Source organism: Schistocerca nitens, chromosome 8, assembly GCF_023898315.1.
Source record: "Schistocerca nitens isolate TAMUIC-IGC-003100 chromosome 8, iqSchNite1.1, whole genome shotgun sequence".
NCBI classification, from domain to species: domain Eukaryota; kingdom Metazoa; phylum Arthropoda; class Insecta; order Orthoptera; family Acrididae; genus Schistocerca; species Schistocerca nitens.
The window spans coordinates 301,226,631-301,245,528 of record NC_064621.1 but is presented as its reverse complement, the minus strand read 5'-3'; the positions used below and the strand labels follow the sequence as shown (position 1 = coordinate 301,245,528).

Here is an 18,898-nt window from a genome sequence, read left to right as displayed (position 1 = left end):
TATCTATCTCTCTCTCTCTCCCCCCCCCCCCCTCCCTCTCACTCTCCCCCTCCGAGAGAGAGTATAGAGACCAAGAAACCATATTGCTGCTCTTGTAGGGTTGAAAAGTTTTAATGCAATATTGGAATATAGAAGAATATAGACTGACATAAACCAATGTTGACACAGAATGAGTAGCACTATATTTAACACCATACAAAACATATACACACTAATTAACATCTCTCAGATTGCAGAATATACGAGGAGCATTCAATAAGTAGTGCAACACATTTTTTTTTCTGAAAACAGGTTTGTTTTATTCAGGTTTCAAATACACCTTGTTATTCTCCCCCGTTTGGCTAAGAAATTCTATTTTTCAACATAATTTCCATTCAGTCTGACGGGCTTATGTCACCTTACTAGGAAGGCTTGTATGCCTACATGACATCAGAGCAATCATCTTGCTACATCAATAAACTCCCCATCATCCATTTATTGCTTCCCAGGAGTGCATCTGGCATTGGACCAAGCAGATGGAAGTTGGAAAGTGAGACACCTGGGCTGTAGGGTGGATGAGGAAGAACAGTACTCCATCCGGAGGACGAATATGTCAGTACCACCAGCAGAGAATTCCAGTTGAACAGTGAGGTATTTGGTTACGGTCCATTGAACACTTTGAATGACAGTGTCCACCCGCTCCAACATCGCAGGAGTCACAGCTGTGTATGGCTGGCTGGCATGCAGGAGATCGGACAGGTTTGCGCGATCTTGTTGCGATGATGGCAGATGCCTCACCCAGTGCTCACAGTGTTTTTGTGCACTGCCAGGTCTCCATAGACATTCTGCAAGTGCTTATGAGTATTTAAGATGCTCAAGTTTTCCACCAAAACAAACTCAATGACAGCTCTTTGCTTGGAACGCACCTCCATTACAGATGCCATTTTGAAGGCTACCTACAGCCCCACCACTTATCAGAACTTCATGAAACTCTAGGTGCGGAAGCAAGAATATTCTGCAGTTTCGCACAAGAAGTTCTGCATTTTTTTAACCAAAAGTGGCCAAGGGAAAAAGTGTTGCATTACTTATTGAATGCCCCTCATATTTTTGTTTTTTTGTGTTCAAAAAGAAAGAGTTGTCTGTATTAATGGATACAGCTGGTTCTTTCCCCTTACACACACACACACACACACACACACACACACACACACACACACACACAAATGTATACTGGTAATCTCTCTTCATATGCCGAGTCAGGCAAGAATGTAATTCATTCAACATATATATTCCTTCTTCATTCTTTTCCAAGAATGAGACATTTGTAGCATCAATGATCTGACCATGAACTGATTTATCACTCATTCTGCCACAAAGAAACTGATCATGCAGCAAATCAAAATGAAACATAGCATTCAACAGTGGCTACTATAGCTCTATTACAAACTGTATATTTTTGTCAACAAGGGTAACTGTGACCAAACACGAAACAGTAAATACCTGCAGTCTGCAGATACAAAATAAGGTAACTCTTAATTTACTTTACTTGTGGCAAGGGCCTTATCGACCATACGCCTGCTCTATGAGCCTCTTCTGCTTCTCCCTGTCCATTGCGCTGCCTGTCCGATGTGAAGTTTGTCCAGTTGCTGTTGTTGTTCATCCTAGTTGTGTCCCCCTGAATCTTATCCTGCCATCTGCTTCTGGGTCTCCCTCTCGTTCCATCTATTGTTCTGCTGAATGCCATTCTAGGTAGTCTACTCTCTGTCATTCTTGCTATATGGCCTGCCCAGTTCAACCTTTTCCTCAAGAGGTAACTCAGAAGGAAAAAAAGTGCATAATTTAATCAAGCCATTTTAGTTTTTGCTGCAGCTTCTCAAACAAGACATGAACCTTGCAGTACAATTGATCTCTTATTCTGTTAATGATGCTTGGCACATCATATATGTTTCAGGAACAGTTGAGTAGCAACTTGTAAAATTGTAAATTGTGCAGTATACCGGAATAAACAGTCTTGATGTAGTTTGTAAGAAAGAAACCTTTGTAACAGCAAACAGCAATAATTATTCATTTGAAAACAATTCCATGTGTGTAGTTGTAGTAGGCATCAGTTATGGAGATACTCCAGAGAGAAAAAAAGGATGAAAACATTTCACCATTTTTAAGTGCTCTTCAACTCTGGAAAGATCTACTGCTTCTGTTATGTTAGAGTTTAAATGGAAGTAGATCTGCTGCTCTGTACAGTTTTGTAATTACCCGCTTTTGACATATTTCACACACTGCAGTTGCGTCTTCTTTGCATTTACAGATACAATTTGCTGTCAGTTCCTTTTGCAATAGAAACTGAAGGCAGTGATCATGTATTGATAGATTTCCCAAGAAACAGGAGACCAATCTTCTTCAAGCCGTGCAAGAAGAGCAAGTATCAGTACAAATCTTTTTGTGGTATTGAGAGAAGTACACAGTGTAGGATTCCCTTAAATATTCAGTTAGCCTCAAATTGGAATACCTATATGAGCAGTCCAGTATCAGTTTATTGCAAACACACTCCTCCATAGACAGCATTACAACATAATGTTGTCATCATTGGATGCTCTGCCACACCATTATGTTCAGTGTTTATCCTAAACTGGTGTTCATGGTGAGCAGAACGTGACAGATGAGAATTTCATTATACAATTGTGTTGTGTAACATTTTTGCATGGAACAACAAGAGGTTTCACGATGCCCTGCAGGGAAAAGGACCACTTGTAACCCCTGTGCTTGCAAATTTATTGTTAATGCTGTATTGGTCAGTAGATACTGTTATGTAAACCCACCTAGTTCTTTAAAAATGCCACTTGTGCAGTGCAAGTAACCATTCCACTGAAGTGTATTCACTGTTACAAAGTCGGGGGCCTCTGGAATTGACTTTGGGAGGGCATTGGTTAAAATCTAAGTTCCTTTGAAAATGCACTGCCAGTTTCCTTCTCTTCCTTCCTCAGTCTGAGCTTGTGATCCATACCTAATGACCACGTCATTGACAAGATGTTAAACCCTAATCTTACTTTTTTTGTTCCAAAGTACAGTGTTATTTTGTGCAGTACACAGGGTGGCATCTAGTATTATCCCTGTAATATGGGACCTATGAGCAATTTGAGGGGAAAAAATGTTTACAGGCTATTAGGTCTAAATTCTGTTACAATGTCAAATTTCTCAGTTGGGGCTGCAATGATGATGATACTCAGTCAAAATGTGATGTGGCCACTACCACTTCTGTGTTGTGAATGTGTTGTAACATTTCCACTTTATGATATCAAAAACAATTGACTGGGTTAGTTTTAATCAGACCAAATTCTCTTCAATCATTCTGTTATACCTTCAACATGTAACCATCTGACTGATTTGGGAGTGAGCGCATAATGGTGGATGCTCTAGTCTGTTGCCTCTTGCTTCCATATGACTGTGTGTTCTGTCCACAACACATGAAGATACTGTGTCTAAAACGCATCTCCAGGTCTGAGTCTGAATACTTTTGTCCATATAGAGCATGTGTATATATCAAAATGCAGAACAGTTACTGCCTTTTGATATGACCCATATGCAGATTAAACTTCCATATGTACCTAAACCTAGCAAGTAAGTCTACAACTCCAGACAGTGGCATATGTATTTTAGAAAGCAATAAGTGATGTAATTATTTAATTGCATTATTTAAATTTATAACATATGTGAGTTATCATATTTTTGTGGAGAAACTATAGTGTTACATTACTGTATTGTCAACAGAAAAATATGTTGCATCAGTATGAATCTGTTGCCAGTTTCCACTGACTATATTTAGCATAAAAGATTAGTTTTGTAGCTGTGCATCAAAGATGTTTTTATATCTTGTCAGGATATACTACATTTAAAAGAAAGAAAAAGAAGATTAATAAAATTATTCTTTTTGTATTTCATTGTGATTTACTTCATATTACCACCCTTTTCTGAATTTTCTGTGTAGCCCCCCCAGTGACGTGACCACTAAAAGCTTCTTTCCTGGCTGCAGCTCCTCACCTGACAAAGACTGACAACTATCTAGTTTCTTTCAGTGCATGTTGTTGTTGTCCAAAGACTGGTTTGATGCAGTTCTCTGTGCTACTCTACCCTGTGCAAGCCTCTTCATCTCCAAATAACTACTGCAACCTATATCTTTCTGAATCTGCTTAGTATATTCATCTCTTTGTCTTCCTCTATGACTTTAACCCCCCACACTTCCCTCCAATACTAAAGCGATCTCTTGAGATCTTAGAATGTGTTCTATCAATTAATCCCTTCTTTTGGTGAACTTGTGCCACACATATCTTCTCTCTACAATTCTATTCAGTACTTCCCCATCAGTTACATAATTGACCCCTCTAATCTTCAGCATTCTTATGCAGAAACACATGCTGAAAGCTTATATTCTCTTTTTATCTGAACTATTTATCATCCAAGTTTCACTTCCATTCATGGCTACCCTCCAGACAAATACCTTTAGAAAAGACTTTCTAACACTTAAATCTATATTTGATGTTAACATATTTCTCTTCTTTAGAAATTCTTTGTTTGCAATAGCCAGTCTACATTTTATATCCTCTCTAGTTTGGCTGTCATCAGTTATTTTGTTACCCAAAAGGCAAAACCCATCTACTACTTTAAGTGTTTCATTTCTTAATCTGATTCCCTGAGCATCACTTAATTTAATTGGACTACACTCCATTATCCATGTTTTGCTTTTGTTGTTGTGCATCTTACATCCATTTTTCAAAACAATGTCTATTCTGTTCAACTGCTTTTCCAAGTCCTTTGCTGCCTCTGACAGAATTACAATGTCATCAACAAACCTCAAAGTTTTTATTTCTTCTCCCTGAATTCCTACCCCAAATTTTTCTTTGGTTTTCTTTATGGCTTGTTCAATGAACAGATTGAATAACATCAGGAATAAGCTACAACACTTTCTCACTCCCTTCTCAACCCCTGCTCCCCTTTCATGCCCCTAGACACTTATTACTGCTTCTGGTTTCTGTACAAGTTGTAGGTAGCTTTTCGCTCCCTATGTTTTACCCCTGCTACCTTCAAAATTTCAAAGAGAGTATTCCAGTCAACATTGTCAAAAGCTTTCTCTAACTCTACAAAATCTATAAATGTAGGTTTGTCTTTCCTTAACCTGTCTTCTAAGATAAGATGTAGGGTCCGTATTGCCTCACATGTTCCTACATTTCTCTGGAATCCAAACTGATCTTCCCCAAGGTGTGCTTCTATCAGTTTTTCCATTCTTCTGTAAAGAATTCATGTTGGTATCTCACAACCATGACTTATTAAATTGATAGTTCAGTAATTTTCACACCTGTCAGCAACTCCTTTCTTTGAAATTGGAATTACCACATTCTTCTTGAAGTCTGAACATATTTCGCCTGTCTCATACATTTTGCACCCAGATGGAAGAGTTTTGTCATGGCTGGCTCTCCCAAGGCTGTCAGTAGCTCTAACAGAATGTTGTCTACTCCCGTGTCGTTCTTTTGACTTAGGTCTTTCAGAGTTTTGTCAAATTCTTCTCTCAGTATCATATCTCCCATTTCATCTTCATATACGTCTTATTCCCCTTCTATAATATTACTTTCAAGTTCATCTTCCTTATATAGATGCTCTATATACTCCTTCCACCTGTCAGCTTTCCCTTCTTTGCTTAGGTTAGGTTTACCATCTGTACTCTTGATATTCATGCAGCTGCTTCTCTTCTCCCCAAAGGCCTCTTTAATATTCCTGTAGGGAGTATCTATCTTTTGCCTATTGGAACACAGATCTAAATCCTTGCATTTGTCCTCTAGCCATTCCTGCTTAGCAAATTTGCACTTCCTGTCAATCCCCTTTTTTGAGACACTTGTATTTTGTTTCACCCATTTCATGTGCTGAAATTTTAAAGTTTTTCCTTTCATCAGCTAAATTCAAATTGTGTGTGTTATCCAAGGATTCCTGTTAGGTCTTGTCTCTCTACCTATTTGATCCTCTGCTGCCATCACTATTTCAGTTCTTAAAGCTAACCATTCATCTTCTACTGTATTCCTTTTCCCTGTTCTAGTCAACCATTGCCTGATGCTCCCTCTGAAGCTTTCAATGATCTCTGATTCTTTCAGCTTATCCAGGTCCCATCTCCTTAATTGCCTTCCTTTTTGCCAATTTCTTCAGCTTTAATCTACAGTTCATAACCAATAAATAGTGGTTAGAGTCAACATCTGCCCCTGGGAATTCATACAATTTAAAATCTGGTTGCTAAATCTGTGTCTAACCATTATATAATCAATCTGAAACCTTCTGTTGTCTTCAGATCTTTTCCACACATACAACCTTCTTTTATGAGTCTTAAATCAAGTGTTAGCAGTCATTTAATTATGCTCTGTACAAAACACTACCAGACGGCTTACTCTTTTAATCCTTTCCCCCAGTTTATATTCACCTACTATTTTCATTTTCCTTATATTGAATTCCAGTCCCCCATCACAATTAAATTCCTGTCTCCTTTAAATTTCTGAATAATTTCTTTTATCTCATCATACGTTTCTTCAATCTCTTCATCATCTGCAGAGCTAGTTGGCATGTAAACTTGTACTACTGTGGTAGGCGGGCTTTGTGTCTGTCTTGACTATGATAATGCGTTCACTATGCTGTTCATAGTAGCTTACTTGCATTCCTATTTTCTTATTCATTGTTAAATCCACTTCTCCATTACCCCATGTGGCCTTGTACTTATAACCCTGTATTCATTGACCAGAAGTTCTGTTCCTCCTTCCATAGAATTTCACTATTTCGCACTACAGTATATCTAACTTCAACCTTTCCCTTTTTGAATTTTCTAACCTACCTGCCTGATTAAGGGATCTAACATACCATGCTCTGATTCATAGAATGTCAGCTTTGTTTCTCCTGAGGAAGACATGCTCCTGAGTAGTCCCCACCCGGAGGTCCGATTGGGAGTTTTTACCTCCGGAATATTTTACACAAGAGGACACCATAATGATTTAACCATACAGTAGAGCTGCATCCCCTCTGGAAAAATTACGGCTGTAGTTTCTCCTTGCTTTCAGCCGTTCACAGTACCAGCACAACAAGGCCATTTTGGTTACTGTTACAAAGCCAGATCAGTCAGTCATCCAGACTGTTGCCCCTCCAACTACTGAAAAGGCAGCAGTCCCTCTTCAGGAACCACACATTTGTCTGGCCTCTCAATAGACACCCCGCCATCGTGGTAGTAGTTATGGTATGGCTATCTGTATCACTGAGGCATGAAAGCCACCCCACCGACAGAAAGGTCCGTGGTTCATAGGTTGGGGGGGGGGGGGGGGGGGGGGCTGGCTTTCAGTGCATAACCAACACCAACCGTATCGAAGATTCTCCATGGACCAGCACCTGTCAACCCATTGCCACACAACACAACTTCCCATATCAACAAACAAGCCGAAAATAGCAATTACATTGTAGTTGTGAGCAAAGCACCTTGCAAATAGAGAACTTATTCTATGACAACAGTGTAATAGAAATTACCAAGGTCCCAACAGCCAGATATAGAATGAGATGAAGTATATTTCAAATAACAAAATTCTTACCCACAATACAAGAAACACTTTAATAATGAGTACCCAGGCACCGTCCCTCAGGCCACAGCTGATAATTCAGAGACGGGACCTCTGTCAGACCAGTCGTAAATGTTAAGAACAATCCAACATTCAAACTTGCTCACTTGGATAGCCAAGTGCATTAACACACCACCTCAGTGATATAGGGATGTGAGTCTACCCGGGATTGAATCCACTTTGTACATTAATGATGACAGCTGATGAGCTAAGGCTTATCCCCATGTCTTGCCTCATATACATGCTACACACGCATTTAGAAAATGTTGTCACTCTTGTATATGAGATTTACTCTTGATTGAGACAGATGGGATACACGACTTGTGCCAGTGGTAATGGTGCCACCTGGAAGGGCATCCAGCCATCAACCCACCACCAACATTACCTTGACCCATCTAACAATGCACGTCCTGCAGAGAAATGGGAAAATATGAAGAAGAAGAAGAAGAGGAATCCAACATTCAAACTGCCAAAAATCTCTTCAGAATTCATCAAAATTTACATATAAATCTCTACTCTGAAAACCACTATGAAGTATGTGGCAAATGGTAATTCCCATTGTATCAATTAGTAGGGCTTATTTCCATGCCATTCACATATGGAGTATGAGAAGAATGATTTGCTTAAATGCCTCTGTGCCTGCTGTAATAAGTTTAATCTCGCCCATGTGATCCCTACAGGAGCAGTACATAGGAGTTTGAAATGTATTCCTAAATCTCTCACTTAAAGCTGATTCTTGAAACTTTGTAACTAGGCTTTCATGGGATAGTTTGAACCTATAACTCAAGCCTATTCCACTTTAGGTTTTTTAGCATATTTGTGACACTCGTCCATGGGTCAAACAAACTTGTGACTATTCGTGCTGCCCCTCTTTGTATACATTTAATATCCCCACCATATTGTCCAGATCCCATACACTTGAGCAATAGTCTAGTATGGGCTGCACGAGTGTTTTACAAGCAATCTCCTTCTCTTTGACAGAGCCTATGTGATCATTCAATTTCATACCCGTACAACTTCTTACACCCAGGGATTCGAATGAGTTGGCGGATTCCAATCAAGATTTATTGATATTATAGTTATAGGATACTATGCTCTTTTCATTTTGTGAGGTGCACAATTTTACATTTCTTAATATTTAAAGAAACTTGCCAATCTTTGTGGCACTTTGAAACCTTAAGGGGATCTCACTGAATATTTATGAAGCTTTTTTTTCAGACAGCACTTAATTGTAGACAAATGCATCATCTGATAAAATTTGAAATTGCTATTAATAGTGTCTTCATAACCACTAATATACAACATGAACAGCCTTTTGGAAGTCAAGAAATACTGCACCAGTGATTACCTTGATCTGTGGCTTTCCAGATGTTATGTGATGAAGATTGAATTTTGCATGACCTGTGTAATTGAAATCCATGCTGGTTGGCAAGACAACTTTATAGACCAGGTAATGCTTTTATCGTCATCAGGCACTTGGAGATTAAATTAATAGGATTTTGCAGATATAATGAAGAATCATTGTAGATAGGGTATTGAAGGATCATTGTGTGTCAGGTAGTTTGTGAATCCAGAATAACCGGTGTCCAACGTAACCGTATTCCTCATGTACAGATTTGTAATATTGATAGAAGGTTACAATGCAGCTGTCATTGACAACTTCTTTTCTCTTCTATACACTTCAACAAATAATGAGATTATTTATCTAAGCATGACAGAAGGATAATAAAACATGCTATTAACCTAGGTACAGGTCTCAAAAGATTTGTTCAGAAGAATTGTAAATTAGATTTGATTTATTTTTTGTTCCATACATATATAGTGAATAAGTCCTCAAGGATGTTGAATGTGTCATATCACAAGAATATCCACTACATTTACAAAGAAAGAGAGAGATTGTAATGAATCTGCCACAGATCCCAAGTGAAATGGTTCTCGTAAATGTGGATTAAGTCCAAATCTCCGAAATATGTCCTAATTTAAAAGATAATAACAAGCTTGTTGCAAAACGTGAATGTACAATTAAATGAGATGTACATGATAATTCTTAGGCTCTTGTAGCCACACCTTATCAAAGAGGGTGGGTCTGGTGGTCTAGTAGGAAAGTATGTGACTCTTGTGTTTTTCATCAGAGCAGGGCTTAAACAGCCATCATCATGCATAAAAGGTTGAATACATTGGAGAGCAACTTGCACATTGGGTTTCATACCATATGCATCATCATAAACATGAAATTACAGTAGAATCTCAGTGGAAGCTGACTTAATCTTCCAACAAAAATGCTTATAAATGGCGGTATGCTTTCAAGTTTTCAGGCATATGGTGGTACATCTTGGCAAACAGCAACTGATGAATAGACATTGCAGGTGGTGGTTTGTACTGTAGTATCTGTCCATGCAGCCTAAAAAGACGTGATTCACATCCTCTTCTTCACCAAACTAGTGCAATGGAGATGCAGCCAGACCAGTACGACGAAGATGCATTTTGTAGTGAGGCACATTATAGAGTTCCTAAGTCTTTTGAACATTGATTTTTCTTGTGCCAGATATTATGAATCAGTACAGGGTTCACTTTGAAATAATCCTTGCCCTTGGTTTTGGTGGTCTATTGCCATTCTGTGCTCCACTTCTCTCTGAGTGCTGATTTAGTAACAATTGAAAGATCTGTAGATGGTAATTCCTTGTGTCGTATTGCTCCATAATAGATGGCTGCTTTGGCTAGCTTGTCTACTCAGGTATGTCACAGTTTGCTTTTACCCACCACATGGAAACGTTCTGATTTGTATTTGTTATCTGTAGCCTCAGATTCATGATGTCATATGCTATTGGATAGTTGGATCTTCCACTGTGCAGATGTCTTAATGGTTCCAATGCTGATCTGGAATCAAGAAGAATAATGAACCTAAGTACTTCTCTGTTTACTAAGGGGCTCGAAGGCTAGCTGAAAGCTTGGCTGTTATAATCGTGTATTCCATAGGAGCTTGAATTTCTTTTCTGTATCACAGCTGCTGTGCCAGTAAGTGCAACCACATCCGTCTTCATTCTTTAGACCATCGATGTAGATGATGATTGCGTTTTTGTGTTTGGAGATGTACTTTGCCAAAATAGCAATTACGAATAACTACAGCCAAAGTCCCGGTCAAATACAACTTGTGGTTCCAATGCACTGATACTGTAACCTCCATTACCAGAGTACTCATTGTGCAGACATGCTTTTGTTTGAGAAATGGACTAGTATCCATGTATGTGGCAGCAGTAGTAGGAAGACTTGTACTGAGCCAGTACCTGGATATGTAGTATAACTCATTTATATATAGACATTTTGTAATATCTGGTCTCGTGTGAAGTGTGACCATTTGAATAAAAGTTTGGCATTCACATATTCATGACTCAGATGTAGGGAAGGCTTATTTGCTTCAACTAAAGGAGCATTAATCAATGTAAACTGTGTTGCCTCAAGGAATACTTCAAGTGCTTTGTACTGGGATTTGTCTAATCGTCTCAGACATTTGTCGGGAGCTGACCCCAAACGAAGAAAAGAAAATCAATATACAGATGTACCTAAATATGATATAGTCTGCACCTACCCCCTAGTCCAGTCCCATTGTAGCTTGCAATATACTAGTGCACTTTTCATAGTTTGTGATCTGTAATATGTGCCTTCTACCAAACTTTGTGACAGTATAGAGTCCATGCTATTTGACTACTTTCATTACTGGTAGTTTATACAGCCCATGCTTTAGCATCGCCATTGTAGGAACCCTGTGTCTGGTGAAGAGCAGAACTGAAGACTTGCTGTGTCAATATCAAAACCATTCTTCGCCACATGTGTATGTACTCTAGAAGGTCTCTCGCTAAAGATACAGGGTGGATCTAAAGGACTTTACAGCTTTGGAATGATATGAAATTTTGTTAAAATAACATACAGAATTGGTAAATGTGTCATTTTGTAGCAAACAATCTCAAGTTTGATTCATATAGTGCATCAACACCACATTCCACCACCAGGAGCACCAGAGTAGTGCACATTTAAAATGGTTACTGTTACTGGTGCGGAGCTTGATTGCTGTGTGTTTTGGTTTCATTAAACATATTCTGCAACAACTGTTCAGTGTAAATTTCATGCCGAATATGCTAAAGAACCTCCAAGTGGGCCCACAAGTTACTCTTGGCACAATAGTTTTGTCGAGACAGGTTGTTCACTCATCATGATTAGGTTGTCTGCCTTGCGGCTGGTTTTGACTGCATAGGCGTCCATGATTCTCTGTCTTCTGCATTCCTCTTCATTCTTTGGTACCCTCCTTGTGGCCTGCTCACATCATCCAGCATCTGGAACCTTCTTCTGCCCTTTCCTCTCTTTCCAAGAATGAAACCTTCAATTGCCTCTACTAGAAGGCAGTTTCTTCTTAGATTGTAGCCTATCCAGTTTAGTTTCCTAGTGATCTGCTGCTATAGTATAAATTTCGAAGGAAATAAATGGATTCTTTAACATGCATTACAGAAGTGGTCATCTTCAAATGTGGTACTTATTTGTAGCAAGTAATATGAGATTGAATTAGTGCTGTTGTAGCACAATGCAATGAGTAGAAGAAAAATGACGTTGTTCTTCACCGTCAGCAGCATCCTCCATTCTTCTCCAACTCTCCTCAGTACTTCCTCATTCCTAACTTTATCAGTCCAGTTGATCTTCTCCATTCTACGCCATATCAACATTTCACAAGCTTCAATTCTCTTCCCATCCTGCTTTTTCAAAGTCCACATTTCTGCTCCATACAAGGCCATGCTCTGTATTAATCACTTAACCAGTCGCTTCCTTAATTCCTTGTTTAAACAACTAGTTAGGAGTCTTCTCTGCTTTTGAAATGCCTCTTTTGCCAGAGCCATTCTCACTTTGATATCTTGTTGGCAATCCATGTCTTCTTTAATCCAACTTCACAAATACTTGAATACTCTTACCTGTTCAATGATTTCTGACCCCAACTTAATTTTAACTTTTCTTTTCTTTAAGCCTATGACCATGCTTTTAGTTTTCTTTTTATTAATTTTCATACCATATACTGCACAGGCCTCATTCAGTTCATTTAGCATTTGAGTCAGCGTCTCTTGATTTTCTGTGAGAATCACCATGTCATCTGCAAATCTTCTACATTCAATTTTCCACCCACCTATCCTGACACCTATTGTCCCATCCAAACAGGGTTTACTGCAACATCACAAATCACTAGGTCGCCTATGTGTTGTTTATTATGTTGAACAGGGTAGGGCAGTGGCCATGTGCAGCCTGAATCAAGTATTTGTGTGGCATGCAGTTCTCAGTTGTATTTTACAACAAAATGCGTAGTCTAGCAGCTAAAAGCCGAATACAAAAATGTCAGCTAACATTAAGAACTTTTTAGGAATGTAATAAAAATTCTTGCCAGCGGCCTTGCCGCAGTGGTAACACCGGTTCCCATCAGAGCACCGAAGTTAAGCGCTGTTGGGCTGGGCTAGCACTTGGATGGGTGACCATCCGGTCTGCCGAGCGCTGTTGGCAAGCGGGGTGCACTCAGCCCTTGTGAGGCAAACTGAGGAGAGTCAGTACCGTTGGGCCTTCATGACCTGTTCAGGAGGAGTTTAGTTTTAGTTTTTAGAAAAAATTCTTACAGAGACAGTAATATCTTAAGATGTGCTTAATTTTCGTTGTGATTGGTGAATTCGGCCAAGAGATAAGTTGGCTGCTTTCCTCAGTGGGGGGGTAAGTAGTGTGGCCACTGTGGGGTTAAACGATGTGAGAGGAGGATGTTTTATTGTTTGTCTTTCAGTGCTCACAGATCGTGGGTGAGTGTGCTTCTTACTGATCTGCTGCTCTAGTATAAATTACGAAGAAAATAAATAGATTCCTTAACATGCATTACAGAAGTGGTCATCTCCAAATGTTATTTGTAGCAAGTAGTATGAGACTGAATTAGTGCTGTTGTAGCACAATGCAATGAGTAGAAGAAAAATGACGTTAAAAACATTTAGTAAACATATGTGATCATCTCTCATACTGCATAATTCGTTTAAATATAAGTATCGTTACTGTTGTTAATCAATTAATTATTCATTTTTACAGTGGAATATCATAACCCAAGCCACTGTCTGTCAAGTTTTGAGGTGTGAATCACAATTAAAGTTATCACTGATTTAAGTCCAGTCCTCTAATGTTTTAACCCAATGTGTGGATTTTTTACCTCTATCCTCACCCTTTCTGACACTTGCATTCAAGCAAAGATGTGTGCAATTATTGCCTCCCCTGTGTGGCTCATGTTTTGTGTAATTTCATTGAGTAGCTTCATCCAATAATGAATGCACTCATGAATAATTGTTATTTTCTAAGTCAGGTTCCTCTTTATTGAAATATTTGTGGCTTCTCATTTATATTGCTGTGAAGGAGGTTATGAAAAATGACACCGACAAGAATTTTTCCCCTTGGAGATACATTCATTGTTATTAAAGAAACTGCATTTTTCAGTTAGGATAGTGATTGCTACTTCATTATTATTTATCTCATTGACAGGCTTGTTCAAAGTAAAGTTTTTTAATTTAAGAAACTTTTTTTTGTTGTCTTTGAATGTAACTTTAACCAATATTCTTGCATATACAATATTAGGCTCTTTGTATCTGCAGATACCACAACAGACAACTACTTCATCAAGCAATTACAGTATCACACCTCAGGTTGCTGAGGGTGGCAGAAACCTGAAACAGAGAACAGTTGGCACAAATTGCTTGGAATTGTGATGGCTTTTAACAACCTGCACTTGGGGGCTGGCAGCTGATTTATAATGGCCTAAATGGAGCTAGTCAGTTGAGGTCTCATACTAATTTATGTAGGTTACGAATTAAGATTGGAACATAATATGTGGCCTGAGGTGCTGGCCACAGTGTCAGTTTTGGCTCTTGAGCAAAGCAGTTTGATGAACACTGGGTTAGGGAGGGCTGTGCCCACAAAAAATCTACACAACACTCATCTTGTCAGACTGAAATTCCACAGAAGACTGTTTAGTGAGTACTGCATAGACATTTACACTTGAAACCGTACAGATTCACAATGGCACAGAACATTAGTGATGCATATACGGTAAGGTTGCTCATGGGGAATTCTGTGTGGAAATGTTGCATCGGACAGAGGAAATGAGACATTCCTGAACACAATAACCTTCATATCAGTGGCATGATGAACATCTACAACTGCAGAATTTAGAGCAGCAAAAATCCACATACAATCCTGGAACACATTCGCGACAGCCCCAAAGCTAATGTGTTTTGTGCCCTTAGCAAATTGAAAGTGTAAGACCCTTTCTTCCTAATGGAGAAAATTGTCACTTGTACTGTGTATCTGGATACGCTTGAAAACTTCTTAATTCCACAGATCGATGAAGATGACTGAGATGGGATGGTTTACTACCAGCAAGACAGTGCACCACCTCATTTCCTCATGGAAGTTCAAGGTTTTTGCAATAATCACTTGTATGCCATCGTGAAAGACTCCGGGGACACAATAATCACTTCTCAGGTTGGGGGTTTGGCCATGGAGGACCAATCAAATGGTCACCTCATTTCCCAGACTTGACACCACTGGATTTCTTTCTTTGGGGCATAATTAAAAACAGTGCATTTGTACCTCCCCTGCCAAACAGTTTACCCAACCTATAAAATCGAATCTATGCTGTCATTGCACAAGCTACACCTGATTTGCTGCACCAAGTGTGGAAAGAAACTGATTACTGGTGGGAAGTTTGCTGCATCACAGATGGTTGTCACATTCAATGAAAATGATTCTTGACCCTTTTAAGTGAAATTTGAGGTTGTTTGCTACAAAATGACACATCTACCAATCCTGTAAGTTATCTCAATACAATGCTATATCATTCCCAAGTTGTCATGACCTTTTTTATCACCCTGTATACACATGTCATTAGTAAACTGGAAAACCCTTACATTTTATGGCAAACTGTCATGTAGGTTCAACATAAAAATATTGAAAAGCAAGGGGGAGAGAATTGATCCTTGGAGCAGCTATACACTTTATCTGTAAATTGGAGGTGAGGAGGGGAAGAAAGGAAAGGAAAAGGATGGGATCAGTGCTGTTAGCTGCATTGGATTATTACATAGAATCAGTGGCGATCAGTGAAAATATGTTCTGGGCCGAAATTTGAATCCAGGATCTCCTGTGTACTAGGCAGGTGTGGTAATCACTGTGCCATCTGGGATGCAGTGTTATCACAACAGCGCCGACTATCTTGGCATCCACACTGAAGAAGGTGGATTCATTGCTCAGCTAAGCCTATCACATTATATGAATGCACGGTGTCTGTTCTTTCGGACATGTCCACGCATTCATATAATTTGGTAGGCATAGCTGGGCAATGAATCCATGTTCTTTAGTGCATATGCACAAATACTTCTGACTTCCTGTGGGAATCTCAGAGAGTGAATATGAAGGAAATGGACAGGGACTGCGGATATGTGGTGCTCTGTGGGAGTGTGGATTGGCTGTGAGGTCTGCTGAGATACTCATTGCAGTTGTAATAACACTGTGTCCCATGTGGCACAGTGGTTACTGCACCTGCCTAGTAAGCAGGAAATCCCAGGTTCAAATCCAGGTCCAGTACACAATTTCATTTGTCGCTGCTGATTCCATGTAATGTCCCAATGCAGCTGACAGCAGTGATCTCCTCCCTTTCTTTCCTTTCATCCTCTCTCCACCTTCAGTTTATACATGATGTACAACAGCTACAGATTCTGCATGGTGTCTGTTCTTTCAGACGTGTCTGACAGAACAGACCATGCATTCACATAGCTATACATTTGTCATACTTGGTCCCACATAGCAATTTCCACTTCTTATTACCAATGACCTATGTGAGAATAAGTGGATAAGTTTGTTCACAAAGCTATCAGGAATACTCTGTCTCAGCATTATGGCAGCCAGCACTGATAAACTTACATCACTACACACATTATTTATGTCAGACAAACAGCAATGACATATCCATTGCAGTTGAGACTGATCTGGATATTACTGAAACCTGAAATTTAAATAAACTGAAAATTATCTTTGTGTATCATGCACCTCATTGGAAATCTCTTATAAAACTGGAATCGTGTGATTCATTAGACCAGTTGCCCCTGGTCATGGTCTGTCATAACCACTACAGAATTTTAGTGAACTGCATAAGACCCGTAGAGGATTGGTGCTTTTTTGCAGGTGCTGTACATTTCTCCTAAACATAAATAAATGTAACATCATGTGATGAACTGCTATCATCACACATCAAGGTATTCATCATTATATGTAACACTCGATCATAAATTTATCAATCTGTTTCATCACAGAGTGTTTATTGCTTCTACCTCTTGTTTGCGGAGGTAGAATTCTAGAGTAATTACTGCCTGATGACAGTGTCTTGAATAATGTGTGACTGTTGTTGCTGGTCAAGAGCACTTGATGTGTCAGTCAAGTGGAGAGCGTAGAGTCTGAAACTGTGCTCGAGTCAAATGTGCTCAGATGAAGTACTAGGCAGCATTTTTCAGGTGAAATTACTAATTCGCTTTTGATATAATAATTTGAACAGTGATTGTCCATTTTAGAGTGTCAGTGTGAACTGATCAGTGTCATATGGTGGCATGTGGAATATGACTAACTGCACCTATTTAAAAGTGTGTAGAATGAGTAATGTTTTAAGTAATAAATCATACTATTTGTGGTCTGTAATGTACAGACAGTAGCAGAGCCAGGATGGGGAAGGTGTAGGCACATTTATTTGGTCCAAGCCTTGTTGACACAAATTTATTATTTAACAATAATTGATTATACATCCAAGTTAATACAATTAACAGTTTAAAGGAAATTTTAGCAATAGAAAAATTTTTTTTTAAAACATTCTCCAGAAGAACATGCAGCCCCACTCTGAAACATTACGTAAAGGTACTGTTAGTAAAAGGTATATTATATATCATGTGCAGTCATCAAGACCTCAAGAACACTGTTTTGGTTCAACATAAGGTGAAAACACCAAAAATGCATATCTTCATAACAACTTACAAATAAATAATTTAACACATCACTCACAAAACTACACGAATTATTTCACACATACAGTCTATTATGAGCTCAACAGTCATTTCTGCCATCTGTGTGATACCTAAATTTGATTGATACAGAATAAACACAGCTCAAACGAATGATCTTTCAACATACTATAAAACAACTTTATAATAAGGAAGACTGCTTTTTTCCCATTCAAATTTCTGCGTAACAGTTTTTGTACTAACAAGCTACAGTTGCTGCCTCTTACTTGTTACAGACAGACACACACATCTGTCAATAAATGATTAATTAACGAGGTGGCAATTCAGAGCTAGCAACTTCTTGTAACAACTGATTCTCAAATGCTGCCATGAAAAACATTCTACAAAACAGAATCACACAAATTAAAGTTCCACTCACTACAAAATCCAACAAATCACGCAATATAAATAATGATCACTTCGTAATTGGACTGAAAAACATTACACACGCAAGTGTGCTTCTTACTCACAACAGTCCTTTTAAGTGCATATGCAGCACAGCTCAAAATCTATATCCCAAGCAATATTAGTAGAATTAGGAAATTTGCAATTTAAACGCACCAAGTTTAACAAGATGTAATGTAATAATAATATGGACAGAACTTTCATAAAATCATCAATGATTCTCTGAATTATTCCAAATCACAAAATGTTGGCTACAAGTACCAACCTCATAATAAGTAATGATCATGAAATATAATAAAAGTATATGAAAATTTCGGCCTTAGCCAGGTGACCAGAACCGCACCAATGCAGTTTCCTGTTACACTCGAATGCTAGGCCCAACAAACAACAGCTGGTCATGGAGAACCACGCTATATAAGCAAGCGAGCATTCTGTCCTCCCCACATGCTCGCAAACAGCCATACTCATGGCAGTCCTTAATCGGCAGGCACCAGTTGACTCCTCGCTGCTTCCATCCTGTCTCCACCTACCAACCGAGCCGTCCTCCCCAAACTCTTCCTTCGCGCACCAGCGCCAACAGCACTCAGCGATCACGCCCCCCTATCGCTGCGGCGAAAACAAGTGAAATAATCTCGTGGATAAATCAAAATGCTGAGCCGTGACACGGCTCATGGTCTGCTAACAACAACTGTTCTGATTTGAACCTATCATTATGTGCTTCCTTCAACTGTCAGTAATTGAAATAGATGTCATTAACTTCAAGTGATAGACAAAGGCAGAGTAGTTGTGTTG

At 39.0% G+C, this 18,898-nt stretch overlaps 1 pseudogene; it reads left to right on the top strand.

Moving 5' to 3' along the window:
• Positions 1-13,021: 13,021 nt before the first annotated feature.
• On the top strand, positions 13,022-13,139 carry LOC126199840 (5S ribosomal RNA; annotated as a pseudogene).
• The last annotated feature ends 5,759 nt before the right edge of the window (positions 13,140-18,898 follow it).